Raw genomic sequence first — 22,282 nt, forward strand, 5'->3', positions numbered from 1 at the left:
TTCCCTATTGTTAGTACAGAATCAAAAACTTCTTCAAATATCTCAAAACCTCATTTCTGCAGATAATGCGCTTTACCTTCTCTAGGCAGACTTGAAGAATAGACTGCGAAGCCACGCCTTTAATTGACAATGGTTTTACTGAAAACGTTGAAGTGGCTGTTAAAATACATTCAAGCAAAACAAAGAGATATTGACTGGTATAAAGCAAAATGATTTTTCTTTGGTTTTTCAAATGATTAAAAGGAAAGTGTAACACTTAGTTAAATGTCAGGGAAAGAAAAATGGTTTGAGTGATTGCTTGAATAACTTATAACACATGGAATATTTCTTTATAAAAGGTAAATGACGAAATCTAAAAGTTAATATTTACAAGAATAACGAGAAAAAAGCAATGTTGAACATTTGCGGATCCAAGGAGTGAGACAATGCCCTTAGAACTAAGAATGTTTGCCATTCAAAAGAAAATACAAACTAAAACTTTACAGAAGAAAGGCAAAAAAAAAAAAAAAAAGCAGTGAATTAAGCACTTTTTTTTACTATAATAGTTAGTTGTTCCTGAAGTGCAACTTCGAGCATCCACATATATTGTGCTGAGTGATACTTTCATCGCTATAAGTTAACCCAAGTTGAATTATATTTCAGCACATTGAAAGTAATTGCGAAATGAAACCCATTAAAAGTAATTTATTATTTTTTTAAAATAAGAGAAGAATAAAATAAATCTGATTGACAATTTTATCTTCGAAATTCAGCATTTACTGTAAATGCTTTACACCACATAACAAACAACAATAAAATAAATAAATAAATAAATAATAGCGATTTTTATTTATTGACTTAAACACTTCAATTGATCAGAAATCACTAATGCAAAGGAAGCAATCACCATGTAATTTGAAAAACACGCGTAATCAATCATCGCTGATACTTTTAACAGTATGAATTAACTCGAGTTGAATTATATTTGAACCCAACGAAGGTAAATGCGATATCAAAGAAAAATAAAAAGTGATGTTTTTCTTTATTTTAAGTAAATGCAATTGGCGATTACACCTTTGAAATTCAACATACATGTCTAAAGTTTCACACCACACAACAAAGAAGTAAAAAGTAGATTTTTATTTATTGATTCAAACACTTCAAGTGATTAAAAATCATTAATGCAAAGGAAGCAATCACCATGTAATTTGAAAAACACACCCTATCAATCATCGCTGATACTTTCATCACTATAAATTAACCCAAGTTGAATTATATTTGAACACAATGCAGGTAATTGCGAAATCAAAGACGTACAAAGTGATTTAAATATTTTCAAAAGACATGCCACTTTGCTATCTACCCTTGACACGTCGAGCAAGAAATAGATTACACAAATTAGAGCTTTTAAAGGAGTGACACCCCTCCAGCAAATACGGAACTGCAGTTGTTTCTACCACCGAGCAACTGGTGGCACAGGTTTCAGGAGTGGCGATGCATCAATTTAATCGTTTTGGTACGATGGGGTTTCATTTATTAGGGTATAAGCAATCAATTAGAAAATTAGGATTGCTTCAAAAAGGTATTCGCTAAATATAAATTAAGGATGTATGTATTTACATTCTGTTAATATACATATCAAATTAAAGCTAGTTTAAAAATTTGTATATCGAATAGAGTCCCGACTATTTGAGTTAATTTGACCACGACTAATTCAGATAACCAAAAAACTGAGTTAAAGCGAATAATGTAAAAAATATAAAAAGTAGGTATAAATGAATTGATTTAATAGAGATCAATTAGATAGATTAGTAGTATTGGCAATCAATTATAAAATTACGACTGCTTCAAAAATTAAAATAAAATAAGAAGGTATGCATTTATTTTTTGTCAACATACACGCAAAATTAAAGCTAGTTTAAAAATTTGCATACATAACAGAGTCCCGATTATTCGAGCTGAAAGACTTCGGTTAAAGCGATGAGTATAAAAAAAGGACAGAAAGTGAGTAGGTTTAAATGTCACATACAAAACAAATACAAAATTTATACGAGTACAGCACATACAATTCATTTTATAATTAAAAAGCTTACTTAAAACACTTGAATTGCATACTTTACGAGAATTAAAGAGTTTTTACTTTAAAAAAAGTCCTTAATCGCGTTTTGGTTTGCATTACTTTGGTGTGTTTTTGCAGCAATATTTCACCATTTTTTAAAGGGATAGCAGGAAGGCTGGTGTCACCTCTTATTTTTGTTCTATATATATTTGTAGCACTTTCGATAGCTTTTAGCCCATCTTTATGAGAGGTTTTTATATGAGTAAACTAGGAGAAAAAATCCTTGAAATATTTGAAAACTTGGTTAATGCAGAAACTCGGATAAACGGATTTCAGATAATCGGGACTTTACTATAGGCGAAGCAGTTCAAAATGAAAAGAGCTAGGTAATTCAAATAAATAAATAAAAGGCTAATAATAATGAAATATTTAATAACTTATTACTTTGATGCTTTTCGTAAATTTCTAATATCATTATCCTTTGCGTAAGAGAACAGCTGAATAGGTTGATGTAGACTCATACTGCATGCATGCAAAAACTACACAAAAATTTGCACCAAGCATTATTATTATTTTTTCATAATACTAATAATAATAATTTTTTTTTTTTTTTTTTTGCGAGACACAGGTAGTTATTTTTTAAAGTTAAAATTCGCGATTCTTCTTCTTAAGCATTGTGGTCTCAGCTGTCAACTAATATTTTGTTAACTAGAATTGTTTATTTCAAGTTAGTGTTTTCCTTTTTTTATATATTCTGGAGTTATTCCTTTATCTTTTTCTCTGCCTCTCTTCTTTTTCGCACAGTGCAGCTTTATCTGGTTCGTTGGGTGAGCTTCGTACTACTTGCACGACTATTTCTAACATATTCTGTGGGCTTGATTCATCCTCATGGTAAATAGTCATTAAATCCATAAACTAATATCAATGAACAATGAGTTAAATCTTTAGCGCAGCCAGAATTTTCTCCTGATGGGGGTGTTCAGTCACTATACATAAGAGAGCTAATCCCGCAAACCCCTAGCACTTTATTTTTCAAGTTAATGCGTCAGAACACTGTTTCCTCTACATTCAGTAGCTTCAGGTTTAAAAAAAAAAATCTTTGAGGACCATAAGCTTTCAAGTAGAATATTTCCTTTTTGCTAACATTAAGGTTCTGGTGATATTCACGATTCAAAACATGAAAAAAAAAAATATAATTTTAAAATGTTTTCTATAATTTTTAAAATAAAGTTCAACTTAAGGGACGTATATGTCCATCAATATCCTTAAAGAATTAACCATTAACATGTTTTTTTTTTTTTTACATTATCCAGTGGCGGACACTAGGGAAGGGTCCAGGGGGTCCGGATCCCTCCCATCGCCCTTGACTTTTTTTGATTGGCCATTATCCTATGTATGTAGTACGTAAAATAATTCCAAGCAAGGGTAACAATAATTTTAGATTTAATAAATGAAAAAATAAAATTTATTTACTATCTTTCCTCTCCTGCAAAATCGAACTCTATGAGAACATAAAGTGTTCAATACGTGTATACTTTGCTGTTTTTTTTTTTTAGTTATAAGAATAGTAAATGAATTCATTCCTGGGCCTTCTGGTGTTTCAACTTAAGTATTTGTTATTAATAAATTGATTTTTTTTAACTAATGCAAAGTAATTATTCAATGTATCTTTAAAAAAAGGTTTTTTGTTCCGGACAATCAATAAAATCAAAGGAATGTGTTTGGATGCATGTTGATATGAGAATGGTGGAACTTCGATTCCGGACTGCCCCCCACCCCCTTGAAAAATTCCTGCGTGCGCCACTGGTTTTCCAACACGAAACAAATGATGTCTTAATCATAAACTGAATCACAAACTCACAGACACGATCATAAGGTTTTTTTTTTTTTACAATAAATAACATTTTGTATTTGCTACACCTTAAGCTTAAAAAGACCACAATTCTTGTACGTAATAGTACAAAATCAGTTTTAATTATGTTGTATGTTTAAATACAACAAATATATAAAAGTATCACTTTTTAAGGAAACTAATAAAGATTTTTTTTAAATATCAAAGCTAAATTTAAGAGTTTAACTTCAGATATACTTCAAACTTATAAAATTTCCATACACTGTAAAAACGATTCAGAAACGTTCCTGGAAAATAATGGGCAGCTGATGTGCCCAATATCTGCCAGTAACATATCTTGCATATTCCAGGAACTTTTTCCGCTAAAATTCAGTTAACTTCATGATATTATCCTGGAAGCTTCCTGAAAAATTCAGAAATTTTCCCGTTTAAAACCAGCCGTGTCAGTGGAAGTAATATCTTGGCATCATTCTGATTTATCAAGCAAGTTAAAAGAGCATTATTGCAAACATGGCCAAAGCTATGCCAGAATTGCAAGTAAGTAACGAGAATTTTACTTGCCTGCAAATCTTGCAAAGCAATTCAGTCCACAATTTTTCGCTCCCTTTGGGAGCTTAATTAGCATGGACGGGCCGTACTTAAATTAAAGCCGATACACTTTATAAATACGCTCAGTTAATCTTTAAACTGGGAGCTAAAAATATTTTTCACAACAGTGAAAAGTCTGCGTTCTTGCGACTTGTAGCAATTCAGGAAACTTTTAGCCAAGAATACTTAATTTTTCCAGGAAGTAGGTAAAAACCATTAAAATCCCTAAACGTGACACGGAAATACCCAGTAACGTTTCGGAATTTTTTTACAGTGTATGAATCAAACTATGTTTCACTTGTGGGTCAAAATGCACTGAGGGGAAATAATGCACTCAAAAGAACTAATGGGAAATTTATTTGCATGAGATGTTGTGAAGTAAATCATTGAACCGCTTTAAGCATCAAACGTTAAAAATTAAGATTTATAAAAAAAAAAAAAAAAAAAAAGAACAAACTGCATTTAAGAAAAGAAAGAGCACATTCCATGCGCAGTTTAAAAGTTCAAGACACGTTGAACTATATTTTGTAATTTATATCTTTCAAAGATAAAACTTGGGAGCATATTAAACTTATTGGGGAAACAGGGGCGTAGCTATGGGGGTGGGAAGTAGGGTGGTTCAGAAACACTTTTTTTCAACTGGAGTCCAGGACACCCACTATTTTTTTAGACTTACTAATCGTATTATGCTGTAAAAGTTTTAGTTTCTTACACAAATTTTAAGAGGGTGCTCAATGACCCCTTAATTTAACATTAGCCGTACCACAGAAAATGCCACAAATTTAGAAACATTTAATTTCCCCTACCGTTTATTGCAATGTATATGCATACTACTAGTCTATATTATAATATGTAACATTGTTTTTTCAGTTAAATGTATTTTTAACCCCCCCTCCCCATACTTATTAAGTTCGGGGGAGGGAGTTGAGCACCCTTTTTCAGTTAAAACAGAAAGCTAAACTTCTTCCAGTATATTACTATCCACAAGTCTAAAAATATTGAGGAGTGTTCTGTTATCTAGGAGGACCTTTTTTTCTTTGCATGTATTTTTAAACCACCCTAGTGGGGAGTCTCTTATAGCTATGTATCACCCCCCCCCCCCGCAGAACTCTTAAATTCAACACCTATTGCCAATTCTAATGTAATAATTCATAAACATGTAAGGACTTATGACTCCTGTGTCCGTAATGTAAATTCTCCCTGTGCTAATGTGAAGAAACATAATACTCGATAGAAAACTAAGCATATTGTATGTATTAAGTTATAAAGTACTTAAAAAAATAGTTATAAAGTACTTTAAAAAAAGGGGCAATTTTCATTTTTGTGAATTAAATATGAGTACCAGCAAAAACGGCATACGCATCATACCATTTAAGAGCACGCACATCCACACACACGCATATAGGGTTTTAATTGTCCGAGAGCTCAATGGTGCTCAGTACCGGCACTGCCATAGGGATTTTTTTGGAAAACGCAAGATTGAGCTCCGAAAAGACCGTGGAAAAAAACCCGAAGAACTCTCCTTCTGTTCTGTAATTGTAACTGTAGTCGTTGTTCAATTATTGATCTTAAAAATGATAAAGTGAAAAATAGTGAAAATAAATACTAAAATTCATCTGTCATCATTTATTCCTTCGGAACAATTTCTTTGAAAAAAAGAAAAAAAAGTGTACAAATCGCAGATTGCGAAAAAAAAAATAAATAAACAAATAAAAATAATAATAAAAATAAATGTAAATTGAATTAAATAAATAAATAAATAAATATTAACAAAAAAGTCCTGATTTGATACAACTACACTGATCGCACAAGTTAGGCAGGAAAGTTATACCATACAAGGAGAAAAACAACATCCAGCGTTAAGAGCGGAGAAGTTATATTTTTGCTTTTTATTTATTTATTTATTTATTTATTTATTTTTTTTTTGTACCTAAGCAAATTTTTTTTAAAAATTTTAAGCCTGTGCATTCTACATTGCTTAGCCAAAAACATTTTTTTGTCAAATTATTGCGGTATTGATAAAATATTTAATAAATTTTTATTCTCCTTGAATCAACCCAAACCCTAAAAATTTAAAACTAAATCTCAAGAACCCAAGGTCTCTAGTTGAGAACCCAAGATCTTGTGGGGAAAACCCAAGCCCTGCTCAGCACTTGTACTTCATTACAATTTTATATAAATTTTTACAAATTAGAGAAATTAAGGCTATTTACAGATGAAAACAGGATTATATATATATATAGTATATATATATTCACTTGTATTATACTGATTTATTTTGCATTGGTATTTATGTAGCTTTGAAACTTACAAAATTAACTTAGAAATAAAATTTTGCTGAATCCATAAAATAAATAAAAATGCAAATTCACTAGTTTGTGGAATTCAAAAACTCGTTGCTATGTTTCAGAAAAAAATCAACTCTTTTACTCAGTCGCTTAGTTTGATAAATTATTCATCAGAAAATGTTTATTCAGATAAATCATACCTTTATCAGTTTTCTTCAAAAATGCTGATATGTTGTGCTAAGTTGTTTTGCAACAGAAATCATACGATTTTTCTTGCGAAGTGGAAAATTTTATAATTTCCACCAGATAATTATGGGTCCTATTGTCGAGATTGTATGTTTAGCACAAGGAAATATTAGAAAAAAAAAAAAAGAAAAATACAGACAGAACAGAAAAGAAAAGAGAGAAGGGAGGAGGGAGGGGTAAGCAAGTAAGAAAGAGAAAAGAATAGATGAAAATTAGAATATGTTTTTAAAATCTGTATCACGTACTCTTAGTTACATAAATAAATGAATAAAAACTTAAACAAACAAAATGTACGAAGTTGAAAAACTATTACTTTTTAGAGTGAAATTTCAAGCGTTTACCAAACTAATAAGTGACATTGATGTGACTAAAATAAAATTAAAAAAAAAATAAATAAAGTTCAGAGTTTTTTTTTTTTTTCCAGACTGATAAAAGATTTCGAACAGTTAGAGTTTTGATTTATAAAATAATTATTTTAAAACAATATTGTGAAGCACCCTTATTTTTCCGGTGTAAAAAAAATTATGTCAAAAAAGAAAAAGAAAAAAAATCCTGAGCGTTAATTTGATTGCTAGGGGAAAAAAATAATTGAATAAAAAACTACAATTTTGTTTTTATTTGGTTTGAAATTTCAAAACTCGCACGAAAATTATTAATTTGTGTGTTGTGTACTGTTTTTCCAGTATATCATACCTTTTCTAGCTGTTTTTTTTCATCCCGCGGCAGGTTAGGTTTGCGCAGCGGCATCTGCGAAACCACTCAACGTCACAGCAACAACAAGAACGGCTTTAACCCTTTGATCACCAACGAAACAAGGCTCGTCGCTCATCCAAGATGGCGGTCTTCAGCGAGTGGAAAAAGAGGCGAGGCTTTTTGAAAGAAAAAAACTACAAAAACACAAAAACCAGGCATCCGCTACGCATCGGTCGATAATACGACTTCTCCGGAGAACACTTTCTTTCGGATCGATCTCTCGGTCGCCAAACAGCCAGCTCAGCTCTTTGAAATTCGCCAAAAGAACGCCATGGATGTGATTTTGCTCGCCAAAGGACTTGTGCACTGTAAGTGCGGGAAATTTGCTTTTTTTTTTGCTTTTTTTTACTGCGTTCGTGAAAACACATTTCACGCTCTCACTCTTATTCATAAAAAATGCACATAAAATAAAATACTGCATATTTTAGCTGTATAAATATGTTTTTTTCATGTGCTAATGTTTTACATGCTATTGCGCGTAAAAACATAGCATAATTATTAACGAATTGAATAAACTAATGAGTAACCCCTCCTGGGGGGGGGAGGTTAAAAAGTCTTAAAGCTTAAAAAAGAAAGGGTAAAAAAAAATATGTTTATACATTGCCATTTTTAATGTCAAACATAATTCGAAATTTTTTCTCTCAAAAAACGAGAAATAGCAACACATTTCATACAAAATAAGTTTAATATCGGATACGGAGAGGGAATTTCAGGTAACTAATATATTTTATACTCTTAACGTTATAAATTGAAACGCATAAAAAAATAAATGCATAAATAACAAAAATATATATAGTTAGAATGGTTTGTAAAAATAAGAAACAGCAATTTTAACTTCAAAATAAACTGTGCATCAGTTACTGAGCGTTACAATGATAGTTCCAGATAGTAAATAATGCATTTTAATTTATTTAACTATCCATCTGAGTATATGAATTAGAACGAAAATAAAAGTCAGATAAAAATTAATACATAAAATGAAACTTAGGTGACGTAATTTTAAGCAGAAATATAACTAAAATAGCAAGAAAAAGCATCAATGATTATATAGCTGGTCATGCCGGGCAACTTTGCGCCAATATTTCTCTATTTTAAACAGCCCTATTAATATTTTAATGATCTTACTGCGTTTGTTGGCTTAAAACAGTGGGAAAAAACCCAAAGTGTTGTACAGAAAAATAGTGCAACGGCGGATAAAATATAATTACGGCGGATAAAATATAATTTCTAAATGATTAAAAGCTCACTTTTTGTACTTCACAACATCACAATATTTCTATTCTTTATTTAATATTACATAGAGTACATTGCAGGAAAAGCAATTTCAACAACTTTTGAAATAGCTTCAAATAGTAACTTTAGAATTATTGAATGATGCAGAAAACACTGAAGTTTAAACTTATTTCGTAACCTTTCGAGGAGAATACAGCACTGGGCAATGTGGTTTTTTTTTAAAGATATTTTTTAAAGACAAATATATTGTTTAAAAAAAGTGACCCAAAGTTAACCGACATGGTTGAAATAAAAATGACAGTACGCCCTAGTATTGCCCAAAATGACAGTATGTTTGTTGTTGTAAGCTAGAAACGTATAACTCCTTATAAATACAAATACATTTCCTCTTTCGCGTAGTCAGTGAAAAGTCAATCTTTTTTTTATTGCTAAAAAAAAAAAAAAAAAAACCCTTGTGTATCAGTTTTGATTTGCTAATCTAAAAGAAATATGCTTATTAAAACCAGCACTAGACTTTGTAGTTCTTTTTTAAAGTTAACTATATTGAACAAACTATAGTAGCCCAAAGTTAACCAGCGTGGCTCAAAGCTACTCAAAATGACTATATGTCTGTCGCTAAGCACGTCACAGTTTGTTGTTGTAAGCTAGAAACTTTTAATTCCTTATAAATACAAACACGTTTCTTCTTTCACGCAGTCGTTGAAAAGTCATAACAAACAATCTTTTTCTATATTGAAAAAAAAAAAAAAACTAGCAGAAGTTTTGATATGCCAACCTACATGCAATATTTTAATTTAAAAAAAAAATTTTTTTTTTCTTTCATGGTAAGATATAATTAGGCTAAAATAGCATCATTTCGCATTCAAACGGTTATCGATTTTTTTAATACTTCCCAACACCCGTGGTAATTTTACAGCATAAAAGCGATTATTTAGGCCGATCTGATAACAGCTTTTCTGGAATGATAAATTAGGGTTACCGAATACTGATGATGTTGCTCAGGTTTGCCTAAGGATAAGAGAAGATGTTAAACTCATGTCTGTGCATTTTAATTAGCGATTAAGAGTATTAGCATATTCTTATCTACATTAGCTAGAATTGTGCAATAGAGAAAAGGTACGCTTCTATTGATGAGAGGTCAGAAATTTTTGTAAAGTAAGTAATTTTCTGCGAGTCTGATATTTCCTACTTATAGTCTATAAGTTGTTTCGGTCTTGAAACTTACCAAATTGGTTAATACCTGATTTATTTTCGATTAATATATAGAAATGAATAATTGCTCTCTTAATTGACAGATTTGTAAGCAAATTAAATGAATACTACAGAAAAAACTGTTGAAAAGTCATATTATTTCGAATTGCGATGAGTTATTATTTTGTTCCCCCTCCCCCTCCCTAGCTAGATCACTAAAAACTAGCCAACTTGTGATATTTTCTCAAACATAGATTTTTGAGGGAAAAATCCATTAAGGAACAAAGTTACAACCAAAGTGCAAACATGTGTTTTGGGTGGTAATTACATCCTTGATTCGTACGCAGAAATAATGCTTCATGATGCAAATTGCCAAACAGACAAAAAAGATAGTCAAAATTCTTAAATTAGCATGTACGCATGAATAATTATATTAATCATATGACTTTTTTTTATCAAACCGATTTGCAAGAAAGCTATGTAAACTATTAATTGGATGAGGTGAAGAAAAATTCTTCTACATGCATTTGCACGTGGTAAAAAAAAGGAATCTGAAAAAATTAATGTTTTAAGAAATTTTTCCTAGCCACACTACTTATAAAAAGCAAACTTTCTCTCTTAGCAAAGTTTAGATTTCACAAAAAAAAAACCGTTAAGGCATAAATTTGCGATGAAAACTGCAAACACGTGTTTTAAAGTTGTAGGAAGTGCTGTGTTTTGAAGTTTGTTCCGTTTGCTGGTAGTAGCACAAAAAAGGCCATTCAGATAAAGAATAACGGCGTTTTTTCACTTATTTATTTTTCTATGTTTTGAAATTTTGAGGAAACCCGTATTTTTGCTTGTAGATACAGGGTCGAATTCCAAAAATTTGAATTCCAAAAATTGCCAAACAGATAAAAATATCTACATATTTTCTTATAATTCGATTTTTTTACTAAAATTTCGATTTGTTGAAATGTTTATTAAAGATTTTCCTGTGTTACTTAAGTGAGACTTGTTTTCTCTCATACTGGATTAGATGGCAAGGTGTTTTATTAATTAATAACATGTACATCATCTTTCATTAACCGTGAAAAGCAAATTTTTGGATGTCTGGTTGCTGTACTTTTTGCAGTTTTTAAAGAGTTAGCATTTTTCAAAAATATTTACATATTTTTCACTTTCTTATTAAGGAGTCAAAGAGCAAAATTAGATCAGAAGACACTTTAATTGCGAAACGTGCTTCGTTTCGCAATTGAATGTTTTGAGTTGCAATTATTTCAGCTGCCTAGTGAAAACTATAAATAAAGAAAAAAAAATAATTTAAGTTCCTAGTAATTTTAATGATTAAAAAAGATTTTATAAAAGCTGATTTTTGAATTTTTGTCAGTAAATGAGTGAATGACGTAATGCTTCTGAATTGAAATCCATGCTTTCAAATTGGAAAAGCTGATTAAAAGCTCTATTAAAATTAGAAACAATTTTTTTGGCTTCATTACCATTATTTTAAAATTGTTATTAAAAATGGATCGAATTACTGTTTTGGAGTTTATTGCCATTATAAAATACGAGTAAAGATTGAACCACCTTTTCATTTTGAAGCAATCCGATGTTCAGTAAGAATTTGCGCAAAATTATTTTTGAAACTCAAAACCTGACGAGAATTTCGTTTAGCTTCTAAACGTTTTCAGTACTTATACATCTGTTCACCCGAAAAAGATCTTGTTTTTTTTTTTTCCTTTCCCTTTCGCTTTTTAAGGAATTCAGGAAAGGTTGCATACTTTTGCGCCTTCCCACATGCAGGGCAGAACGAAGTAGGGTCCGATCGTCCTACTGATGACGCAGTCCTTCGCTTCACGTAATTTCTTTGATTTTATTTTATGTTCCGTATTTCCTCCCTTAAATTTGTTTTCAAATTTTATATTTTTTAATTCTTTATCGCATTGAAATTTCGTGAAAAGTTGTGCATTTTTTATTGTTTTATCATGAATTAGTTTCTTGATACATTATTTTTTTTCCTGAATAAAAAATTTATATATTTCGCCTCACTAATCATTTCTCAGAAATTATAGGAAAATTCTATGTAACATGTCTTCTGAAAGATCATTGCTCTGAAGGAACTAGTCGCCAATGTTATTTTTTTAATCTCCCGAACTGTATAATATATAGAAAAGGGTAGAGGGAGAGAAATTTTTTCAAGTTCAAGGGGGTAAAAAACACATAAATGGCAAACTTGAGGGAAAAGAATTAGTATCTGCAGCTTCAACTCAATCAGGGTTCCAAAAAATCAGTGTCGAAGCGAGATGAGATTTAAGATTTTTTTAAGGAAGAGATTCCAGGAACATATATAATGTTTCAACAATACTGAGATAATATATTCAATGATTTACCTCTTGTTTCTTAACTAAATTTTTAGAATCTTTACAGCGAGTTTAGAGATCTCAGACATTGGAGTGTTTACATGTCGTTTTCAATTTCAATTGAATTTGATTTTAAAAATATCTGAACAGTGCATTTTACTTATTTTTTTTTTACCTGGGGTGTATTTTCGTTCTATTTACTTTCAAAACTTGAATTTATGTCTAAAAGATTATCCATATATTAAAACGCCAGTGCTTAAAAAATACTAAAAATGAAATTACAAGTGCTGTATGAATCAGAACATTACAAACTGAAAGAATTTGTAACAAAGCAATAAATATTAAAAAGGAAACGGAATTTGAAATGTTATAAATAACAATTAAAAACCTCTGAAACTTTATTCCAAATAGAAGTGAAAATAATCGATTTAGATTTCCCAATTAACATATATTTAAATATCTTAGAAGGAGGAATAACTTGACTAGAGAAAGATTTTGGTACGGAATGCTGGTGGCGAAGTTTAGAGAATCAAAATCAAAACAAAAAACATCAATAATATCATTAAATTGGAAGAATTTATGATGGAGGATTAACATTGAAGCGAAAATTATAGTTTGCAAAAATCACTAGAATATTTTTCGTCTCATGTTTTTGTTTTGAGTGAGAGAATTTAGGAAACATGTATATTTTTTCATACAAAACATTCCATTTTATTCTGGGAAAAATGTTCGAATTTCGCTTCGAATTCATACCTTTGAAATATAATTTAATTACTTTAAATCAAGCGTTGCTCCTTTAAAACACGATAATAATGAATTCAGAGATCGTACGGTAATTACCTTAATTCATCATACGCGATACAAGCAAATTATGAACTTGATTTAAAGTGACAAGTTGTAAATTTCGACAGTTAAAAAATTTTGAACGCAACATTTAGTTGATTTTTATACAAACAAGTTGTATTTTCCGATTTGTTGCTTTTTTAATACCTACAGATTTTATCGAAAATAGATAAAGTATTAAGTTGAAAAAAAATATGCATGAATTTGCATGTTTGAAGTAAACAGTTGCAAAAGTTTCAGTATTATTATACATTTATGGGAAATATGTTTTGACAATATGCATGCGGTTATGCTCTAGTTCATAAAATACATAAATAAATTTTTATATAAAGTTAATTTATGCTAATTTAAGTATTTTGAAGGAATTTCAACAGTCAGTATAGCTTTATGTGCTAGAAATGTGTTATATTTAAACGAATTTAGTTTAGTTATTTAAAAATAAATAAGTAAATAATATGCAAATAAATAAATAATCCATTTTTATATGACATAAACTCTAGAGAAAAGAGTTGCGAGTATCATTCAGCTTCACTCAAAACTTGAGTTTTCATGAATGAGAATTATGTTGTAGCTTTATGTACGAGATATTCATTATATTTTAACGAGTTCAGTTTACTTATTTAAAAATAAATAAGTAAATTAATATGCAAATAAATAAATAAATAAATTATATTTATTACATGTAAACTATACAGAAAAGAGTTTCAAGTGTTCATGATCTTCGTTTTGGACTTAATTTTTTGCCTCCAAAACTTGAGTTTGCAAGAATGAGAAAGATTTTGGAGAATAATAATGAACTAATACACAAGCTCGATAAGGCACGATACAGGTCTAGCAGCACAAAACATTTCAAAAGAAACTAGTTTAACTTTTTAGGACATTGGAAAAATATGCATAGATCCTTATGATTCCTTAAACAAATTAGACACCACATTTTAAAAGCAGACAAATTAGCTCCAAAATGAAGCTAAATATTTATACACTGCTATACAGTTTGTAGGTGTTAAATAATTTCTCCTCTAAGATTGTGTTTCATAATAGCATACATACTCCATCACATTTGCGTAATCTCTTGAGCATTTCGTTTCTTTAAAAGGCAATCATGTTATCGAAATTTCAAAAGCAGCAAAGTATGATGGTAAGATGGTAAATTAGGATTCAAGTCGGCTTGAAAAAAATAGTTTTATGTAAAATTAGTGGAAGGTATTTTCAGTAAGTTACCGCCCTATAGCCGGAGCTAAGGCAGAAATACATGAAATATACCGCCAGCTCAGTCATTCCAGTCGAGGATTGCAACTTCGTGCTTATTAGCACTCATCAGCCCGGCTTAGGAAGTGACTGAGCTGGAGGTGGAAAATCTCTTAAGGAAGCCAAAAGTGCCAAACAAACTGATAGCTAATGTAGAATTAGCAACCTTCAATCTTCGAGTTGAACCGAACCATTGCTTCGGTCACTCGTCTGGTCAGTGCTAATCAGCTACCAGTTTGTTTGCCACTCTTGGCTTCCTTAAGAAGTTTCCCACCTCCAGCTCAGTCACTTCCAAAGCCGGGCTGATGAGTGCTAATAAGCACGAAACTGCAGTCCTCGGCTGGAATGACTGAGCTGGCGGTGTATTTCATGTAATAGAATGTCCTTCACTTTTTTTTGCATCACAACTAATAACTTCATCATTTATGATTACGAAAGTATATAGCTATCGAATAACAATTACATAACATTGGGATAAAAGTTTGAGAACTCAAAAAAAAAAAAAAAAAAGGGGGGGGGGAATCACGAATATTAAAAATTTTGGTAAGAACATCCTTGGCAAAGACACAACTTGTGAAAAAAAATAAACAGTAGTTCCTCTTTTTTTTCCTTTCTTTTTCCCAATTTTGTTAACATTGACAGAAACCAATAACTTCTAATGTTTAAATTATTGCCCAAAATATTTAGGATAAAATAATAGAAAATATTATTTTATTATTAATTATTTGTTACGGTTATAATTCCTAAAAGCAAAGTAAGGCACAAGGTTTAGAAAATAAAGTGTCATTAATAAAGAAGAAATATTAAATTCATACGAAGTGTTATAAATTAATTCTGAAGCTTAATTTTTTTCATCTCTGCTCAATTAAATTCTTTCAAGAAAGATTTTCAGAAATTGAAGGTTTTGACGTAAAACCAGCATAGATTTTCCATTGGTTGCTAATTTTTCATTAATTAAACAATCCTAATAACATTCTTTTCAAATCTATCGTTAAAAAAATAAATAAATGAATCTTTGAAAAAGACGTATCAATATTTTCATTTATTTATATTTTATCTCACATCTTTTCATTACTTTATTCAAATGAATGCTTCAAATATTTTTATCACATCCAATCAATTAATCCTTAGGAGCTACCGAAAAAAAAAACTTTTAAAGTTTTTCCTTTCTTACCGGCTATTATTTTCAATTAAAGATGTCTTACAGAATATTTATTTGTCATCCAAAAGTTGAATTAGAAATAATTTGAGGGATAGTGGTGGAAAGTGAAAAATAAACTGCAGCTGAAATTATGCATGTGAACTGAAACCTTTGCGTCGAAAGTATATTTTGCCAAATACAGCTGTCACAAATTTGCAATGAAATTTGCATTAGTGCACTTCCTAGTTACAGAAGAAAGAATTTCTTCTGTACACAAAAATGGTGAACTTCTTGTAACTTCGAAACAAGTTTCATTACAAATACGCGTCAACTAACAATAGATTTTTTTTTAGTTCGCAGAAATAAAGCTTTTTGGCAAAACTTAGCAGTACAGCTTTATTTCCACGTAGTTCTGTAGTATTGTAGTAATAAAAATGTTTCGTTTTCAGTTTCGTTTCGAAGTGTTCCGCTCTTGCAAATCAATTTTTTAATCGATAGAAATGTTTAGAATTTGCTGTTTGAAACTTCTTATGACGCACTAAACCAATAAACTAATTAAACTGGTAGGTGCTGTTGCCGCTGAGGCAAGCTCATAACTTAGTCAGAGTAAACAGTACATACACAGTGAAACACCGATTTTACGTTTCTCATGGCACTGGGTTAAAAACGTAAAATACGGGGAAAACGCGAAATACGGGAAATACATGGCAGCAAAACTGACGTTGGAATCCGATGAAAAAACGTTAAATGCGGGAAAACGTAGATTGAAGGAACGTAAAACCGGGGTTTCACTGTGTACATAATTTTTTTTAAATTTTTCCCTCTAAAACTAGAAGTTTTTTTCCTTCTCTGAAAAACATCTGGCATACTTTTATTTAAGGCAAACGATGGCAAGGATAGTAACGGAAAATGAAGCAATATATTTTTTTTTTATAATAAACTTATTTACGTAGGTATCTTGCAGCTGGTGAAAATCTTATACACATTGTTTAAAGGTAAAATTGCATGTCATAACAAAACTATAAATAACCACCACTTCTGATTGCAGTGAAGCGCTCTACATGACATCTTGTATTCTACCTTATAGAAATTAATGAAAGAGAGAAAAAAAAAATCTTTCACACATAAAACGTAATAATCCAAACCATATATCGTAATCAAAGCATTTTATTTATCATGTGCTTGTTCTGATCTGTTCACGGGTTTTGTTCAAAGACTTATAGCCAACACAAAAGTAGTGACCTGCTGAAGTTTAATCCACGAAAACAACTCTTTTTATTTTTCTTCTCGCTAGAGGTCTAATCCCTTCCTAGTTAATTAAAAATAAGACACCCGATGTTATTAAGAATAAGTTATAGCTGTTGTTGAATGTCGTGGGGCAAACGGTGAAAAATGAAGATTTTAGACTTCTTTCGCTGTGTGGCGATGCAAGGAGTAGAGGCCGAAAGATTAGGAGAAAAAAATGCGTTTCGAGGCTGCAGGCTCGATTAGGTATTAATTAAAATATGCATTTGATACGCTCTTTGTATTTTCTTTTAGGCAAAGTTCTGCTACTTTACTATTCCAAAGACTATTAATACTTAAGGAACAGTCTCTGAGCATAAGCTTAATAAAGAGAAAATGTATAGGGTGATATATGTCAACCAACTGAGACAGGCAATTCTGTTATCAGGCAAACATTTATTGGTTAGTGTGGGCAGAGGCAAGTTAACATTTTTCGCCCTGGAACTTATAATTAAAAAAAAAACGACTTCCGCAGTCAAATACGTTTATATGGAGGATGGAAGGTACAATACATAAGTTAAAAATGTGCTCGTTAAAACAAAGAGCTCGTCAAAACCAGGTTCAGAAATGTTTTGTCAAAACTGAGCTCACTGTAAATTTTTGCTAGTAGCAGCAAAATACAAATATTTAGCTTTGCATGCAAGTTTTATTTGTGCATTTGTTTGTTCATTGGTTTCTTCTTTTAATTGTTGACTATTGAACTTCAATAAAATTAAACACAATCATTTCTTCATGTTGTTCCACTAAATCGAAAGCGTACAAAATTCCGACAGTAATAAAACTCAATCTTTTTTTTTTTCAAACGCTATTATTTTTATTTTTGATTATTTTGACGATTTTTTAAGATAATTTTTTTCCATCAAAAAATTATGGAAATTGTCACAATGTATAGCAGAATCTATAGTTTTTCCAGAATGTTCGGAATAACAGCCATTTTAACAGTTTCAAAACCATCACACATCAGTGAAACCTCATTCATTTGAAGCGAAGGCTACTGTTGAGGGATACTCTACCTGATATTTTGTCTTCAAGGTCATAAGTTGCTACTTGTTTAGAGGAGAAAAGAATGAATTTGCGCTTATCTTTCACTAATGCTGGTTATACGGGGAAAGATAACTTATGTGCTTAGTATAAACTTAATATAATGTGATTACGTGGTTGATACGCAGTGCAGATATTCTCTTAAGCTAATTTTTGCACGGAACTTTTTACGAACCGAAGGTATATTCTCTCTCTCTCTATATATATATATATATATATACATATATATATATTATATAGCTCCAGAAAAGATACGCCCCGAGGTTGTAGTATCGTTAGTTTAGTTGTTAATAGCGCAATGGGCGTAGAGTTTCATTTCCGATTTAACAAATTCGGACCAACTTTTTATTCAGAAACGCTAAGTAATCCTTATTTTCTCTATTCCTATATTTTCAACAGGAACAGCAAATTTTTATTACTTTTTTATTTTTAATGTACTACATAATGGAGATAAAACTAAACTAATACAATTTACAAAACTAAATTATATATAAGTATTACTTTTATTACAATATGCCTCCATATTTTACTCATGGTTTAGAAACAGCACCAGTTATTGATGCTTGGATTATTTAGGAGTCGATGCCTCATGTTTTTAACATAGTTGATGCATTTAAAGTGGTTTTATTATTGATTTTAATTTCATCCAAAATGCCTATTAATTCATATTAAACATACTACTACTTCTTTTATTTATATTTTATCCGCTGTGAAATTAATATTGAAAACGTCCATGATTTCACAGAAAGCTCAACAAATCTCGAAAGTTTATGAATAAAACTTTACTTAATCGAGGTATAATATCATAAAAATTTTGGTGGTAAAGCAGGATGATTCTGCTCTGTGCCATAGGGCAAAACTGGTAATAAACAATTTAAAAACATTTATCCTGCCATTAGACTTAAATTGACATGGGGTTAAGTAATTTTTTTTCGGTAAACTCACACGCAGGTTCAGAAATGAAAAAAAATGAGCATGGGGTCAGCAGTTTGCCTTGGCCCGGAAATAGCCCCGATCTATGTAAACAATTATCGAATTCCTGCCGTTAAATGTTTATTTCATACGTTCTGCAGAATTTCACATACATTCATCGTTAATCGGTCGACCAAAACTTCTCACATAATTCCATTGTTGTGAAAGTGCGAGGGTGATGCTTTTTTTTTTTTTACCAGCACTGTAATGTTTTAAATTCAGCACTTTTTGTAAAGTTCTAAAGATTTTAAACTATTCTCCACATTTTTACGAATCTAAAGTTCTAAATATTTTGAAACAATATTCCATGCTAGATTTATTGTATACATCATCAGCGCGCTAGTGAAATGCCCTAAAACAAAAATGTACATTTAGTAAAGTTTAAAAATTCAGATGCTACCTAAATTAAGGTGTAGATACAAATTTACGTTTTAGTTAGATTAGTGCTGCAGTTGTTTAAAGAGCAAATATTTGACTAAATTCACTCAATGAAAATGCAGAAACTCATTTGTAGAAAACATTTAAGGTCACAAATGTAAGTCGATTTAAGTCTGGATTTGGCACGCTAAGTTTTGTATGCATGTAAGAATCCAAATGAAATATATTACCATTAATGCACTATATTTCTATTGCAAGTATTTCAATATTTAAATACAGACATTTGTACACGGAAGATGTGCAGTAAACATTTAATTACTTCTTTTCAAAATTATTTTCGGACATAAGTCACGTGATATCAACGATCCGTACGATAACGAAAACAAAATAAATTTATTCATTTAAAATTGATTTAACCTATACAACCCCCACTTGATTGAAATACTTCTTTAATTTTTTCCCAGAAGTATTGTATTCAAAAAAATGTTTTATAACAATGTTTCATTTGCAGCTCTTGAATTAAAGATACAGTAATAAATATACCTTTTTCGGAATTTTGGGACGCTATGGGACCAATCCACGAAAAAAACCGCCATTTTGTCCCGCACGTAACTGCTCATATATTTCATTAAAAAAGAATAACTTTAAATGGTAAAGCCCTTACTGAACATATAATTTTTCATTAAAAAAATTATACATACATTTGTGGTTTCTTAAGCAACAAAATTTTGTTCATTACCCTTTCAATTGTTAATTTTAATAAAATATATGAGGTGTCTTGTGTGGGACAAAATGCCCGTTTTCCCGTGGAATGGCCCTATGGCATCTAAAAAGATACGTATTTTTATTTTTCTCAGCAATGTCTCAAGTTGAGTGTACTGATGCTCAAATTAGAAATAAAGAATAAGTGGGACTTCTAAAACATTATTCCCGTTGAGATAGTATAATATTTAAAGTGGAAAATCACGTGCATTAAAAGTTCTTTCTAAATATAATTTAAACGTTGATAGTAACGAAATTATGAGTCTCTATAAACTATGGAGTAAATAGATACTAACTCTGTTAGCATACTTGTGATGACTTCGAAAACTAAACTGTTAGTTAGTGAAGACTATGTAACATATAGACGAGAGTATGAGGAGTAAATGTGTTTCCAAACAATTTTGTAGACGTCGTTATTGCTTGAAGATGACACCGAGAAAAAAGTTGCTTACTAAAGTTTAGTTATTTTACATTTTTCTCTCCATCAGGTCCACAAATTCGAAGTAACTGGTAACTAGTTTTACTTGTCATATGGAAAGTCACTAAATGAAATTAGTTATGAATTTCACCTTCCTAGCTGTTTTTGATGTATAATTTCATTTTTCTCTCCATCAGGTCCACAAATTCGAAGTAACTGGTAACTAGTTTTACTTGTCTTATGGAAAGTCACTAAATGAAGTTAGTTATGAATTTCACCTTCCTAGCTGTTTTTGATGTACAATTTAGGTGTTTTTAGTTACTCCATAAATAGTGTACAGTAGGACAAATGAAAATAACGAAGTTTTTTTTTTGTTTCTAACTTTTTGGATGACTCAATTTTGATGCAAATTACACTTTTGTGTGTTTTTTACAAAGTAGTGTAATGCAGCGTATAATTTAATTAAACTTCAATATCCATCAGCACTTGGTAGTTCTCAAATGGTTAAAACTAATTAAAAGCACTAAATTGTGTTTGTAAACTTCACTTAGAAGTTTTATATTATGCACGTGAGTAGTCAAGAATCTACTACGAATAAACGAATACCGAAGATAAAACCACTTAAGAAACAAGCAAACAAAAGTTTGGAAAAGTTTATGTGTAGTGGGGGGAGGGGAGGAGAGTTCGTGGAGGGGGGGGTAGACCACGTTCAATGGATTTAGTCAAAGCAGTGATAAGAGTAATAATTTCTAACAAATCTTATTAATAAAACAAAATGTCCTAAAATATAGATTTTTTTTATATCTTTTTTCAGGTGCAACGTGGGAAAGTAAATTTTACCTTTCGAATCATTCAGTTTGAAAAATAACATTTATGGTTTCAACCACTGGGCCGTTTCATTCACGAAGAAGAGTAACATGAAAATCTGACACGACCGTTCCCTGAATGATGGATACGTTCTTAAGTCGTTTTGTTTTGGCTCCATACCTTATGGAGACTCTCTCATCTATCCTTGGAGGTAGAAAGCATGTCCTGACCTTGAAGATTAGAGTTGATTGATGTTTATCTCTAATGTTCTAATCGATTCTTTTATTTTAAGTTGTGCATGAAATGAATGTAAAATTGATGAATGTTTTTGGTGGAACGTTCTCTGGTAGTTTTGTCCGCAATTGAAACTTATCATGCTTATGTTTATTAATTTGAGGATTTTTATTGTAACATAATATTGTACAATATTTAATGGTGCTTGATGATTGATGTTATAGTTTAAGCATCTTCGTTTGTATCATTATTCTGGAAATAAACAGTGGCTTACTATGGAAAACTGAGTGATTTTTTTTTAAAACTAAATGTATCATTCTTAAAGGAGAAAGGTTAAGTTTAATACTTGATGAAATTTGACGAATTTTCAGTTTAAAAATACGAAAAACAACAATGTTAACAAAGCACACAATGTGCTAATGTGCAAATGATTGAAATCATTGCTTTTCATTTACACAAGTTATGCAAATCGTGTGTTTTATAACAGCAGTTTTACCCTTTTTATTATACTTTCAGAGCAAAGGTATTGTTTTGTTTCTAATTTCTAAATTTGTCTATTAATTAAATTAAAAGCTTTGACAGGAACGAGGATTCCTTTGCAAGAGGTAGGACACAAACGACGAAAA

The sequence above is a fragment of the Uloborus diversus genome, chromosome 10 (genome assembly GCF_026930045.1).
Source record: "Uloborus diversus isolate 005 chromosome 10, Udiv.v.3.1, whole genome shotgun sequence".
Taxonomy (NCBI): domain Eukaryota; kingdom Metazoa; phylum Arthropoda; class Arachnida; order Araneae; family Uloboridae; genus Uloborus; species Uloborus diversus.